The sequence below is a fragment of the Etheostoma spectabile genome, chromosome 20, assembly GCF_008692095.1.
Source record: "Etheostoma spectabile isolate EspeVRDwgs_2016 chromosome 20, UIUC_Espe_1.0, whole genome shotgun sequence".
In the NCBI taxonomy this organism is placed as follows: Eukaryota; Metazoa; Chordata; class Actinopteri; order Perciformes; family Percidae; genus Etheostoma; species Etheostoma spectabile.
In genome coordinates this window covers 2958181-2963399 of record NC_045752.1, presented here as the reverse complement: position 1 = coordinate 2963399, position 5219 = coordinate 2958181, and the positions used below count along the sequence as shown (strand labels likewise).

General features: G+C 42.2%; 1 protein-coding gene and 1 long non-coding RNA gene across 3 annotated transcripts in view; one reads left to right on the top strand and one right to left on the bottom strand.

The window, feature by feature from the left end:
- LOC116670067 (uncharacterized) overlaps positions 1-4478 on the top strand; it is an 11826-nt gene extending 7348 nt beyond the window's left edge. Inside the window, exons 2-3 of the long non-coding RNA XR_004326936.1 lie at positions 1185-1190; positions 4467-4478. This is a non-coding gene — a long non-coding RNA (uncharacterized LOC116670067). The remainder of the gene's footprint in view (positions 1-1184; positions 1191-4466) is intronic.
- stard9 (StAR-related lipid transfer (START) domain containing 9) overlaps positions 1-5219 on the bottom strand; it is a 72961-nt gene that overhangs the window by 61052 nt on the left and 6690 nt on the right. The gene's annotated exons all lie outside the window — the stretch shown is intronic.

Here is a 5219-nt window from a genome sequence, read left to right as displayed (position 1 = left end):
GTGTGTGTGTGTGTGTGTGTGTGTGTGTGTGTGTGTGTGTGTGACGTCGTCAAGGGTGATGGCAAAAGGCCAGACAAGCAATGTGAAGCACTTTGCCACATTTAAAAACTTCAACTTCTCAGTGCTTTTGCCAGGTTTGACGCAACCAAGAGGACCGAGATTTATTTTCCCTCCACAACCACTCTCACAGGGAGGACGCCTCTGAGCTCAATGGAAAGACTTGACACTGCAAGCGAAAAAATAAACGCAAACGGAAATGCAACTTTCTCCCAAACGGTCAGTCAAAAAAACAAAACTTCTATCTACTTGGGTAAAATACTTTCCCTCACTCTGCTCCATGTCCAGGACGGGACAGCTGCAGAAGAGATGAGGGTGGCTTGGTTCCCATTCCATGCTTTCCAACTGGGTTACACAAACAGCTGGGCCCCAAGCAAAAACTAAATTCTTTTGTTTAGACACCGGAAAGGAAATGTCACTGGAGATTCTTGTCCTGACTCCTTGCTAGAAATCTAGGTGAGAGAATCAGAGGTGAAAGAGGGGGACATTTGTAGAGTGGACTACAGTGAGTGAGGGAGGGAGTGAGAACACAGACAGCGAGACAGAATCACATGCAGAAAGAAGAGACAGAGAGGAAGCTGTCTGGCAGGAGTTAAACAACGCACACATTTGTAGGTCAAAAAAGCATGGGAGGACAGAGAGGCCGCAGGAGAGAGAGGAGAAAGACAGAGATGTGCAAGCCAGACAGCTAGGCTGTTCTTCATTACTCAGGCCTCCCTACACATGGGAATGAAGGACAGTGGGGGAAGAGATGAACACAGGACAGGAAAGTGGATAAAACGAAGACAGGGGGCTCTCTGGAAGTGAATTCCATGTTTCAGTGTACACTCTGGTAGCAACTGACACTGGGGCAAAAAAGAGACGTAAAACAAATAAATAAAACCAAATCTGGAGAGAGTTTGGGGATTTGCTGCTCCTCCCCTAACCTTGGTAAAGGGACTATAACACAACACTGTAGGCCCACTCTTTACGCCAGGCTGGAAATGACTTCCCCAGCCTTCAGACTGATGGCAGCCTTGTGCGATATCCATAGTGCACCAACACAAGGGAATTAACTTGTGCAATATTACTACAGTTTGACATGAGCTCAACTACTATGCTTATACTCTTAGATTTTATTTTAGTAGGTTTGGGTACCAAAACGCGGTCCCAATGGGGCACCGCTTCTGACGTAAACAATAAGAACAAGAACGAATAACAATGAAAATGTTGTTGCCTCATTTTGGTACCTGATTCTTTTTTTTTCAGAAGCATCACTGCACGGGATGCTACGTTACTGTTAGCTAGTAGCTGGATTAAACACAATGGTTAAAATGCTGAGAGCTTACGTTAAGCGGTGTTAAGTGTGACTGTATTTCCCTGTAGAGGATTCCAACACGGGGATGTAAAAACAACACAGACGGTGCGTTTACTTGAAATTTGCCAGCCTTATGGTGCATTCCAAGTTATTGTAAAATACCCTTTTTCCATTTGGTGCTTGTTTTTTGTCGTTTACCAACAATTTACTGGTGAAAAAGTTATTGTTATTACATTATTAATCATTTAATTTTGACCATTTGGCCTTAGCATGGCCTTCGTTTTGTGCTCCTATTTTATATTACCGGTATATACTGTACATTACACATGTAGAAAAGATGCAATAAAACAAAGGCCGCCCAGTTCTGTCCTTTAGGGCTCCATTTGTGATCACTTATTTTGTGTTATTGATATACAGTACGTTTGTATTTCCGTTGCCAGATGATGTCACAAAGTGAGCACAAAGGCTGAAAAAAATTCTATTTACATTAGTTATTTTAACAATATAAAAAAGTACTGCTTCTGAATGTGCATCAATATAGACAATGATGGAATATACATTACAGACTTATTTCATTAAAGTATGTGCAGCTATGCAGGTAAAAGAGGAAAAATGTTTAAAAATGCCACAATGTTAACAAATCCTTTAAGAAAATTCCAGGATACTATCCGTTTCCAAAACTGCAGCAAAAGCTAATCACTCACTCCTTGTTCCATGACCTAACTTTCTACCAGGTTTTTGAAATATTACGAACAAAAACAGGACCAAAAACACAACCTCCTTCCTAAAAAAACAATGCAGCAACACAAACACAAATTTGGTTTGGAAGGTCATCAAAAAGGTTGTTCTTATCACTGATGGCAAAGAAAAAGCTGTAACCCGCCAAAATAAAGAGAACATACAGCGTGTCTACTATTTTTGTGAAAAGATTCCTCTGCTGTCTCAACTCAGTCTTTATGAAATACAGTAGTCACATAGAATAATAATAATACTCCATAATAATCACATTATGGCCATTTTTACCATTTTATAGATATTTTTAATTGAGAAAATTATTGGCAGATTGGCTAACATCTTAGTTAGACCTTCATTGGTCAGTTAACAAAAGATTTAACTTTGACACCCAGTTAGAGTTCTAATTGTAAATGCACTGTTACATGCGCCTTTTGTGATGTACACTCACCCAACCACATTTAGTCTCCTTGCAGTAAGTCCATACATAAATCACAGGTGCTTGTCCTGCATTCATATGGCATATATCTTAGATTTCCTATTTCTTTGTAGACAGCATGTGATTTATTTGGTAACTGTTTGTGGTTAATTCAAACCAGGCTAAACTGGACCGGACTGTGTTAAGGGGGGAGTAAATGCACACGTGTGTGGAAGATACACAGAGAAGCTATTCTCTCTCTCTAGTCTACAGCACCACTGACACACAGACCTAGAAACAGTGAGAGCATAAAAACACACACACACACACACACACACACAGAAAGAGGAGGGGAAAAACCCCAGCAAGCTGTCTCCTTTTGGCAATAAAAAACAGCATTGTGCTCTGAGACGAATCCTCAGCAGTGACGTCTTTGCGCTGAAATTTAACTGTGAAAAATTACTTAGTGAAGCAGCTGTGAGTTTGGCAGGCGAGAGCTGGGGGCTGCAGAGGCACAGTGGACCCCCCCGCCCATTTCCCCTCCTGTCCTCCACTTCTGCTCCTCCACTACCCAAGGAATTCACATTTGCACTCTCTCTTTGTGCCTAATCAGATTCTCTTGCCATTCCCCATATCAGTCCTCTGCTTTTTGCTTCCTTTTCTCTCCCATGGTTCTTACTGTCAGAAGCAATAAACAAGCAGAGGTTGTTTTTTTTATTAAATAGTGGAAAATCTATTTATTAGTTCAATATCTAGCCCCAAAACAAAGGCAGCATTTAGACAAACAGTCCCAACAGCTGGCTCCCATTATGGTTTATGGATCTCTTTCAAAAACCTACTTCTTCTCACCTGGCAGAGCCCTTCTCCTTCCTCACTGCTCTACCTTCTTTTAGAAACTTCAAAACTGAGCCTCCCATCCAGTGAGACAAACCTTTTCACTTCTGGGGAGCCCTCAGCGACACGTATGCAACCACATCGGCACCACAAGTTAGCTACCACATTTCTGCCTACTCTCTCCGTTGTAACAGGACGGAAACCCTCACAAGTATCTGGTGTAAACTATCAGTGATGCATGGACATGTACAGCAGACAGTACAGTGCAGGAATGGGGAGGGGCTGGGCAGCCAGTCTCTGAGGGTCGCTGGGTGTGGTGGGATAGCACTGAACTAGAAAAGCAAGAGTTAAGATCCCCTTGTCTCATTCCACCGCCGGCTCAGATTGCCTCTGTCTCATGGGGACTATATTGCAAGACAAATTCAGAGCAAGTCTTTCTGCTCTAAAAAAAGGAAAGCATGCTTAAAGATAATACATATATATATAGCATCAACTCATTAATGTGTTAAAAATGTATGTGGTTGGATCCCAGATTAGAGATAAACTAAATCCATACCCTCACTTGAAAGCCTAAATGTAATGCTATTATGTGAAATGAGGCGACACAACAGTGTGGGAAATTTAACATCAAGTCCCAACATTGCTGTAAGATTTTGGTTGCGTGGACAACAAATCTGCCTCCTAAATCCACCACATAGACAGGCTCGTCACTGTTCTAAAAAGCAATTTGTCTGGTAAAATATTTAGAATGGCTCTTGATTTATAGTGTCCACCTGCCACTGTGCTCCATTAATCTGGCTTGCTGCCCTACAACACAAACACAGCATTTTCTGCTTTTTACATCTACCAGAGAAAGACCTAATTCAAATATATTCAACTGTGACGTGATCAGTAAACGGCTGGCGTGGTCATCTACATGAATCTTTGTTAAAGAGGCAAGCCTTTGGATACTGGTGCAGGAAGAGGGGTCAAATACAAAATCCAGCAGCTCTGTCCTTCGCTGGTGTCCTTTCGCCCACCGTGGGTCAATAGAGGAATGTCTTGTGGCAACCAGGCAACTGTGACTGGACATAATTTGCTGAGGACAGCGGCGACCAGAGCAGAGCCAGAGAGAGAAATGAAAAGGAGGTTTAAAAGGAAGAAGTGCTGTGTTGTCTGTCACTCTGCGCAGTGTGTGGGCTGTCATCACAGCACGGTCTTTCTCAAACACATACAAAGGCAGCTCTGACAAGAGGAGGGACGGGCAGCGAGGGAATGCCAGAGGACAGAAAAAGCGACTGTAACAGTAATGGAGCAGCTATTGGGCTGAACAATGAAAACTCGGAAAATTACTGAAAAATGTAAATACAAATTATTGAGAGAACGTATCTAAAAACAAGAAAAAAAAAGAACAGGTTTTGGAGAGCTTTCCTGTAATAGACTTGGGGACCACTTCCTCTTGATGTGGAGCCTGTCTCAAGTTCCTGCAACACCCCCTAATCAAAACAACACAAAGATATCTAATCGCCCAATCAAAGCCTGGACATGAAAAGAGAGATGACTCTAGTAATGCCATGTCTGAGGCAACCAGACTTCTGGGTAACAGATGGAGCTGATATCATATTCCCCGAGTGGCCATCTGTGTAAAAACATAGACAACACAAAACACACAACACACACACACACCATTGTGGTTTGTCTTACAAGGACAGCGTTTCCTCTGGGCTTTTTTTCTTGGTACAGAGGTTGTTTTGCCCAGTGTCAACTTGTGGCCGAAAGCCTGGATCAGCACGTACCGGGTCTCCACACAAAAAAGCATATAACACGGCACGAAAACAAGACAAATCTTTAGGTACTGCTGCACAAGTAATATTAAATATTCATTCATCAGAATAATTTATA